Here is a 10,454-nt window from a genome sequence, read left to right as displayed (position 1 = left end):
GAAAACTTTCTCTCTTCCATTTGGGGAGAAAGGAGAACCAGGTGTGAGACCTAACTCCGCCTGCAGGTAGGACTTAACCTCTCTGGGATGCATAAATAAAAAAGGAATACAGGAATATCCTACAGGGTTGTTGTGAGGAAAAATAAGACCCTGTATGTAGCAGCCCTTTGTAAACTGTAAAGTTTTAGAGACACAGTAGTGTATTGTGTTTGGCATGTAAAATTTCAGCTCGCCCTGTCCAAGTTCTCTCCCCGCTCTATTCACCTTCAACACAAGTATCTCCAATCCAACATTCAACATACATTTATTGAGTTCCTAACGTGCAATAAAGCACTATGCTAAGAGCTAAAGATCAAAAGAAGGAATAGTCAAGAGGAAGGAGGAAACCGTATGGGCTCAGCTGTCCCATTGTATTTGATAGAATAGAACAACCTTGAGAAATATCATGTACAAAATAATCAAAAAGCTTGACATTTTTTTTAACCAAAGCTTTTTTTCTTATTTTCCTTTCTTTCTGCTCTTTCGCTTGCTAACTTTTAAGAATGTCAAGAAAGGAAACATACATTTTATCTAATTAAAAACTTTCAGAGCTGAACATGCTATACAACAATGTGCCCTTGGAGACAATGAACCATCTTTTCCATCAGTACATTTAAAATCAAAATGTGATGTAATAACAAAAATATTATATTTCTTAGTCTTCACCAGTGGAAAGGTTGACAGAAGCTCTCAAGTCCTTGATTCCTCCATTTACTGCCTAACCTCAGCAGAGATCCACAAGAGCATGTTCCTGGTCCTAAGCCTGAGAACTCTCCTACCCAGGGGAACTTGGACGGACCATGAGTAATGCAAAGCCCCTTCCAAGGCTATAATCGTACCCTCCCCTCATCCTCTGTACTCCACCCTAGTCCTTCTAGGCTTTCCAAGGGCGAGAGTGAAAGGGGAGGTAGCCCTGGGCCACACTGGAGAGAGGGGCAGTGAAAGGGAAGGAAAAGGGAGAGGAAGAGATTCAAAATAGATGCTTGCTCCCCAACAAATCCTGCAGAAAAAGCACTTTTAACCTCCTTATACTTCCCTCTGAAACTTCCCTCTTTATGTCAAGTTCTATCCCACAGTCTAGTTGTATGTGCCTGAGGACTTCTTTAAACATCTAAATTACTTTTCCCTGGAAGGGAGGGACAAGCAAGCATGGTTCCATGAACCCACAGAGAGTAAAGAGTAAGCCTCTACATTATCAATTTAACCAGTTTGATCATGTTTTCTTTTATGAAGCTCAGTACTGAATTTGTCAAAATGATAAAAAAAACATTCACAAAGGAAGAAACATAGTGGCTATTTTTTTTTAATTTGTATGCAAGATTTATCTGTGGGTGTGTATGTGTGTGTGTGCTCAGTCACTCAGTCCTGTCTCTTTTGCCACCCCATGGACTGTTAACTGGCCTGGCTCCTCTGTCCATGGGATTTCCCAGGCAAGAATACTGGAGCAGGTTGCCATTTCCTACTCCAGGGGATCTTCCTGATCCAGGGATTAAACCCACTTCTCTAGTGTCTCCTGCATGGACAGGCAGATTCTTTACCACTGCGCCTCCTGGGAACACAAGATTTATTTGGATCTGCCCATATTTGCTATGTCTATTAAGCTTTTGATTTTAGTTTCAGTTTTGGTGAGCTAAGAGAACACAAATCTCTCCCTGTCAAATGGCCTGAGTACCTCTAAAACTCCACTTTAATTAGTTGAATTAGGTCAAAATACACGTAAAGATTAGTATTTAGAAAATAATTGCTACCAAGATGAAATCAATAGGAAGGAAACTTTACAACTGAAAAGAAGTAGATACAAGAAAATCTCTGTGTCCTCTCTCAATCTGCCTAAAAACAGGGTCCCTTCTCTTAATCTGGAAGGACAAAGGTTAGTCCTCAGAGACAACCTTAGACCCTATCAGCCTGGAGAAGAGTACCAGAGGAATCTACATAACAAACTTTACTAACTAGCCTTTTATCTCCACCCCTGGAAGCCTGAAACTGCTTTTCTTTGTCCTGCTATTTATCCACAAATTTACTATTGTTTGTTGAAGATGCTATATAAGCTGGAATTTTAAACCACCTAGAGGAGTTTCACAGCGTCATCTTTCAGGATTTGGAATAGCTCAACTGGAATTCCATCACCTCCACTAGCTTTATTTGTAGTGATGCTTCCTAAGGCCCACTTTACATTCCAGGATGTCTGGCTCTAGGTCAGTGATCACACCATCGTGATTATCTGGGTTGTGAAGATCTTTTTTGTACAGTTCTTCTGTGTATTCTTGCCATCTCTTCTTAATATCTTCTGCTTCTGTTAGGTCCATACCATTTGGGTCCTTTATCGAGCCCATCTTTGCATGAAATGTTCCTTTGGTATCTCTGATTTTCTTGACGAGATCTCTAGTCTTTCCCATTCTGTTGTTTTCCTCTATTTCTTTGCATTGATCGCTGAAGAAAGCTTTCTTATCTCTTCTTGCTATTCTTTGGAACTTTGCATTCAGATGCTTATGTCTTTCCTTTTCTCCTTTGCTTTTCGCTTCTCTTCTTTTCATAGCTATTTGTAAGGCCTCCCCAGACAGCCATTTTGCTTTTTTGCATTTCTTTTCCATGGGGATGGTCTTGATCCCTGTCTCCTGTACAATGTCACAAACCTCAGTCCATTCATCAAGCACTCTATCTGTCAGATCTAGGCCCTTAAATCTATTTCTCACTTCCACTGTATAATCATAAGGAATTTGATTTAGGTCATACCTGAATGGTCTAGTAGTTTTCCCTACTTTCTTCAATTTAAGTCTGAATTTGGCAATAAGGTATTCATGGTCTGAGCCACAGTCAGCTCCTGGTCTTGTGTTTGTTGACTGTATAGAGCTTCTCCATCTTTGGCTGCAAAGAATATAATCAAACTGATTTCGGTGTTGACCATCAGGTGATATCCATGTGTAGAGTCTTCTCTTGTGTTGTTGGAAGAGGGTGTTTGTTATGACCAGTGGATTTTCTTGGCAAAACTCTATTAGTCTTTGCCCTGCTTCATTCCGTATTCCAAGGCCAAATTTGCCGGTTACTCCAGGTATTTCTTGACTTCTACTTTTGCATTCCAGTCAACTCAGCAGTGGCCACAGGACTGGAAAAGGTCAGTTTTCATTCCAATCCCAAAGAAAGGCAATGCCAAAGAATGCTCAAACTACCGCACAATTGCACTCATCTCACAAGCTAGTAAAGTAATGCTCAAAATTCTCCAAGCCAGGCTTCAGCAATATGTGAACCGTGAACTTCCTGATGTTCAAGCTGGTTGTAGAAAAGGCAGAGGAACCAGAGATCAAATTGCCAACATCCGCTGGATCATCGAAAAAGCAAGAGAGTTCCAGAAAAGCATCTATTTCTGCTTTATTGACTATGCTAAAGCCTTTGACTGTGTGGATCACAATAAACTGTGGAAAATTCTGAAAGAGACGGGAATACCAGATCACCTGATCTGCCTCTTGAGAAACCTATATGCAGGTCAGGAAGCAACAGTTAGAACTGGACATGGAACAACAGACTGGTTCCAAATAGGAAAAGGAGTTCGTCAAGGCTGTATATTGTCACCCTGCTTATTTAACTTAGATGCAGAGTACATCATGAAAAATGCTGGACTGGAAGAAACACAAGCTGGCATCAAGATTGCCGGGAGAAATCTCAATAACCTCAGATATGCAGATGACGCCACCCTTATGGCAGAAAGTGAAGAGGAACTCAAAAGCCTCTTGATGAAAGTGAAAGTGGAGAGTGAAAAAGTTGGCTTAAAGCTCAACATTCAGAAAACTAAGATCATGGCATCTGGCCCCATCACTTCATGGGAAATAGATGGGGAAACAGTGGAAACAGTGTCAGATTTTATTTTTCTGGACTCCAAAATCACTGCAGATGGTGACTGCAGCCATGAAATTAAAAGACGCTTACTCCTTGGAAGGAAAGTTATGACCAACCTAGATGGCATATTCAAAAGCAGAGACATTCCTTTGCCAACAAAGGTTCGTCTAGTCAAGGCTATGGTTTTTCCTGTGGTCATGTATGGATGTGAGAGTTGGACTGTGAAGGCTGAGCACTGAAGAATTGATGCTTTTGAACTGTGGTGTTGGAGAAGACTCTTGAGAGTCCCTTGGACTGCAAGAACATCCAACCATTCCATTCTGAAGGAGATCAGCCCTGGGATTTCTTTGGAAGGAATGATGCTAAAGCAGAAACTCCAGTACTTTGGCCACCTCATGCGAAGAGTTGACTCATTGGAAAAGACTCTGATGCTGGGAGGGATTGGGGGCAAGAGGAGAAGGGGACGACAGAGGATGAGATGGCTGGATGGCATCACTGACTCGATGGACATGAGTCTCAGTGAACTCCAGGAGTTGGTGATGGACAGGGAGGCCTGGCGTGCTGCGATTCATGGGGTCACAAAGAGTCGGACACGACTGAGCGACTGGACTGATCTGATCTGATCTGATATTTTCACTTTTCTATTGTTAAAAAAAAAAATTTGTGGATTTGGGTCTTGTATGATGGGAGTGAATGGGAATTTCAAACAAGATCCATTGGTTCTTGAGAATTTTACATAAGCAGACACAATACTAATGTGGACTGAACAGGAGAGAGTATAAAATGAAAAAAGAAAAGGCTATCAAATCTCCCAAATTCTACGGACAGGAAGCAGGCCAATAATTTAACTGTAAATACATGCTACCTTTCATAGAAAAGGAGAACTCAAACTATTAGGTATAAAATAAGCTACAAGGATCTACTATACAACATGGGGGATATAGCCAATATTTTGTAATAACTATAAACATGACATGTGCATGCAAAGTTGCTTTGGTCATGTCCAATTCTTTGAGACACTATGGACCGTAGCCCGCCAGGCTCCTCTGTTAGGGTTAGGGATTCTCCAGGCAAGAATATTGGAGTGGCATTATCAGAGAAATGCAAATCAAAACCACAGTAAGGTACCATCTCATGCCAGTCAGAATGGCTGCTATCAAAAAGTCTACAAACAATGCTGGAGAGGATGCAGAGAAAAGGGAACCCTCTTACACCGTTGGTGGGAATGCAAACTAGTACAGCCACTATGGAGAACAGTGTGGAGATTCCTTAAAAAACTAGAAATAGAACTGCCATATGACCCAGCAATCCCACTGGGATTAAATCCCACACACCAAGGAAACCAGAATTGAAAGAGACACACGTACCCCAATGTTCATCACAGCACTGTTTACAATAGCCAGGACATGGAAGCAATCTAAATGTCCATCAGCAGATGAATGGATAAGAAAGCTGTGGTACATATACACAATGGAATATTACTCATCTATTAAAAAGAATGCATTTGAATCAGTTCTAATGAGGTGGATGAAACTGGAGCTTATTATACACAGTGAAATAAGTCAGAAGGGCTTCCCTGGTGGCTCAGAGGTTAAAGTATCTGCCCGCAATGCAGGAGACTCAGGTTCGATCCCTGGATTGGGAAGATCCCCTGGAGAAGGAAATGGCAACCGACTTCAGTACTCTTTCCTGGACAATCCCATAGAGGGAAGAGCCTGATAGGCTACAGTCCACGGGGTCGCAAAGAGTCAGACACGACTGAGCTACTTCACTTCACTTCACTTAAGTCAGAAAGAAGAACACCAATACAGTATATTAACGCATATATATGGAATTTAGAAAGCTGGTAACAATGACTCTATATGCAAGACAGCAAAAGAGACACAGATGTAAAGAACCGACTTTTGGACTCTGTGGGAGAAGGCGAGGGTAGGATGATTTGAGAGAATAGCATTGAAACATGTATATTATCATATGTGAAACAGATCGCCAGTCCAGATTCAATGCATGAGACAGGGTGCTCAGGGCTGGTGCACTGGGATAACCCTGAGGGATGGGATTGGGAGGGAGGTGGGAGGGGGGGTTCAGGATGGGGAACACATGTACACCCATGGCTGGTTCATGTCAATGTATGGCAAAACCCACTACAATATTGTAATTAGCCTGCAATTAAATTAAATAATTAAAAAAAAATAATACTGGAGTGGGTTGCCATGCCCTCCTCCAGGGGATCTTCCCCACCCAGGGATTGAACCTGCGTCTCTTACATCTCTCTTACATCTCCTGCATTGGCAGGAGGGTTTATTAGTGCCACCTGGCAAGCCCATAAATGTGGTATAGCATTTTATAAACTGTGAATCACCATGTTGTACACCAGTAAATTACTGTACATCAACTATACTTCAATGTTTCAAAAAAAAGAATGACTCAAAAGATGGAAACCAAAGCAGAGAGCAGAATCAGAACTCAGAGGATGGGGCCAAGAACCCAAAATGCAGAGTTGAAAACCACCCATTACTGCCTGGCCTTGAAGCTCTAATCAAGGAAGTCTGCCTGGAGTTTACCTGGCTGGATTTTTAAACTGCTTTGGACAAGGAGACAAGTAAAAGTGCTATTGCTCCCCATTCTCCCCATTTTTTAACTGGAAAAGCTGTAATTCTTATGCCAAGCCCATTCAACCACTATGGAAGTGTTGGAGGCAGGTCACATTTTCTTTAGTTCCACAGATCCACAGATGGAGAACTTTGCCCAGGAGCTGTACTTAATGGATTACACCAGAGCCTGTTCTAATCTGATTTAGATGATGAGATATGGGATTTTTAAGCTGGTAGAATTTATGAGAGACTCTGGACTTGAACTGATGCTGTAATGGAATGATTCCATTTCGAACCTGAGGATAGGGTAAATGTATTTCACTTGTGGGACAGACATGGATTGTTGGGGGTCAGGGGTTGGGTTGTTAGGCAAAATCTTAAGAATGAACTCCCAGTGACCTTCTTGCTTGTATAACCCTCTCCCTTTTGAATTTGGTGGGGGCCTGTGACATGATGAATTATCATGCCCATGACTATGTTTCATTGTATGAACAAAGGGAGATTAACTAGGTGGGTCCAATCTAATCACAAAAGCACTTTAAAAACAGAATTTTATTTTCTTTTCTTTTAAAAAAAAAAAAAACAGAATTTTCTCTAGGTGGCAACACAAGGCAAAGTCAGAGAATCAAAGGGTAAGAAGCACTCAATGCACTACTGTGACCTTGAAGATGGAGGGAGTCATGTGCAAGGATCAGACAACAGCCTCTAGAGGTTGAGTTGACTCCTAGCCAATGGCCCCCAAGGAAACAACTGAATTTTGCTATCAATCTGAATGAACTTGAAAATGGGTTCTTCCAGGGAGTTCCCAGGTGGTCTAGTGGTTAGGACTCGCTTTCACAGCTGTGGCCTGGCCTCAATGCTACAAACGACCATTCACTCACCTTAGCTGTCATCCAAAGCTACCTCCTTGCTGTGTCACAGTTAACTGATGACCAGGCCAAAAATTAATCAGCAAAAGTGGTTGAAAAAAAGTTTTCCTCATGCTCTCCACTCCTAGAGATCAATTCATTTTTATACAGCCCCAAGTATTTGCACTGATACTGAAAAAGTCCAATAATTTTCACTCAAGTTCACAAGAAGCCGTAGAAAATCCAGGTTAACTCCTAGGAATATTTAGAAGAAAATATTCCATAAAATTATCATGGTATTCTGGTATTCTGACTTGCTTTCAAGCTGGAGCAGATTGATCAATAGAGTCATGAATTTGATTAAGATTCTCTATGGAGTTTGGGGTTGGTCTACACAACTGAACACTGATGGCAGATAACCAAGGTGCATCAAATTATTTGCACCTGTACTTCTGTCCAGTCCAAGTCCCTCTTGCAGAAGGGCTTCCTTAAAAATATGAATTAAAAAATGGCTATTCTGAGTGAGGAAATACAATTGCATGGTAAATGTGCTAACAGCCTATGTCAAAGGGTTTAGCAGCCCGGCTGACTCTTGAGTAGCACACAGGCTGTCAGTCCAGCTACTGTCACTAAAATCCCTAACAAAAAAATATTGTGTTCAAAATCCAAGACTGACTGGCATCATATATTGAAAAAGTTATTTTGGATGACTACCTACGAACCATTCTAAATTTGCTTCAGGCCACATGGTGGATCCTGATTAGTAGCTGATATGCTTACTATTAAGACCTCAAGTTCATTAGCAAACATGGTACAACATGAAGTATCCCAACTGAGGAAACAGAATAGAATTCACTTATAAGTTATCACTTATTAACCATGTCAGCTCACCTCTATGAACCTGTTCCCTCATTATAACTTCAACTTCATAAGACTGCTTTGAGGATAAAGTGACATAACTGAAGTAAAAGAACTCTGATAACCAGAAAACTATGCCAATAGTGTTGTGGTGCTTCCCAGCATGTGGTAATCCAAAGGGACATGATATGAGTCAAATGAGGTGAATTACGCAGCATCTTCTGGAGAAGGAAATGGCAACCCACTCCAGTGTTCTTGCCTGGAGAATCCCATGGACAGAGAATCCTGGTAGGCTGCAGTCCATGGAGTCGCACAGAGTCGGACACGACTGAAGCGACTTGGCGGCAGCAGCAAGCAGCATCTTCAAGGAAGAGAAAGCCCTTTAAGGTGATTATAATCCTCCTCTGAATCACAGTCAGTAAAAAATCCATTGTCTCTCTGAAGCCAAATACATAAAAATTGCTGAAGATAGGTCTCTGGAGTTCCGAGCCTGAAAAGGTAAGATTTGGGGGCCTAGGGTTTTCTGGTGAGAGTGAGTTTGAGTCCAGAATCTTAACTAGAACAGGACAAGGCAGATAGAATCTACAAGGACAGAACAAAGGCAGCAATTAAAGTAAGGCTCAAAGTTAACACTCTGAAACTCACATACTCAAAGAATGAACAAACTTCAAAAACAGCATTTTTATTTGGCAAAATCAGCAAACAAATTGGCAATCCTGACAGTCAGTCAGTCATTTCAATCTAACATTTTACTTAGTAGATAAACATTTATAGAAAATCTGTAAATTGTATAAACACTTTTCTCAAAATGCTAAAAGGCCAAACACAATAGATTACATAGTCTATGTCTTCATCTGTATGAAATTCTAAAAAATGCAAAACTGATGATACAAAACAAATCATTATTTGCCAATGGCAAAGGTGGGAGGATATGACTGACTGCAAATGGACACATGAATTTCAGGGGATGAAGGAAATGTTCTATATAATGTTTATGGTTGTAGACAGACACCTATATATACATCTTCAAAACTCACTGAATTCTACACTGAAAACTGGAGAATGTTACTCTGTGAAAAAATATACATCAAAAAAAATTGTAAAGGTTACACATAAGTCAGCATGCTTTTCAAAGAATCATTCCAGTAAAAATATTTTACTTGGTAAAAAAATATTTATTTGTAGAAAATCTGGAAATAAGATATAAAATTTTTTCACAATCATAAGCAGCGGTTACTTTGTTTTTTTACTTTTATTTTCTAATTTAAATTTTATATTGGGGTATAGTTGATTTACAATGTTGTTCGTTTCAGGGGTACAGCAGTGATTCAGTTATACACATATATACATCCATTCTTTTTCAGATTCCCTTCCCATATAGGTTATTTTAGAACACTGAGTATAGTTCCCTGTACTATACAGTAGGTCCTTGTTGATTATTTTGTGTATCTGTTAATCTCAAACTCCTAATTTATTCCTCCCCGCTTCAGCCTTTCTCCTTTGCTAACCATATATTTGTTTTCAAAGACTGTAAGTCTGTTTCTGTTTTGTAAATAAATGCATTTGTATCAACTTTTTAGATTTCATATAAGTGGTATCATATGCAATTTGTCTTTCTCTGACTTGTTTCACTTAGTAAGATAATCTCTAGGTCCATTCACATTGCCCCAGATGGTATTATTTCTTTTTTATGGCTAACAGTCCACTGTACATATATCACATCTTCTTTATCCATTCCTCTGTCGATGGACATTTAGGCTGCTTCCATGTTTAGACTGCTGTGAATAGTGCCACAGTGAACACAGGGATGCACGTATCTTTTTGAACTATGGTTTTCTCTGGATATGAGCCCAGGAATGGGATTGCTGGATCACATGGTAGAGTTTGGTTTCTAAGGAATGTCCATACTATTCTCCATAGTGGTTGTATCAATTTACATTCCCAACACTGCAGGAGGGTTCCCTTTTCTCCACATCCTCTTCTATTGTTTGTAGACTTTTGATGATGGTCATTCCGACCAGCGTGAGGTGATACCTCGTTTCTCTAAAAATTAGCAATGCCGAGCATCTTTACATGTGTTTTTTGGCCATCTGTATGTATTTTTTGGAGAAATGCCTATTTACATCTGCCCTTTTTTTTTTTTTGACTGGGTTATTTTTGGTTTTTTGATATTGAGCTGCAAGAGCTATTTATATTATTTTGGAGATTAATCTTTGTTGGTCACTTCATTTACAAATATTAAAATATTCTTCCATTCTGTGAGTTGTCTTTTCACTTTGCTTAT

Source organism: Bubalus bubalis, chromosome 22, assembly GCF_019923935.1.
Source record: "Bubalus bubalis isolate 160015118507 breed Murrah chromosome 22, NDDB_SH_1, whole genome shotgun sequence".
Classification (NCBI taxonomy): domain Eukaryota; kingdom Metazoa; phylum Chordata; class Mammalia; order Artiodactyla; family Bovidae; genus Bubalus; species Bubalus bubalis.
The sequence above is the reverse complement of the archived record's forward strand: the minus strand, read 5'-3'. Positions refer to the sequence as shown.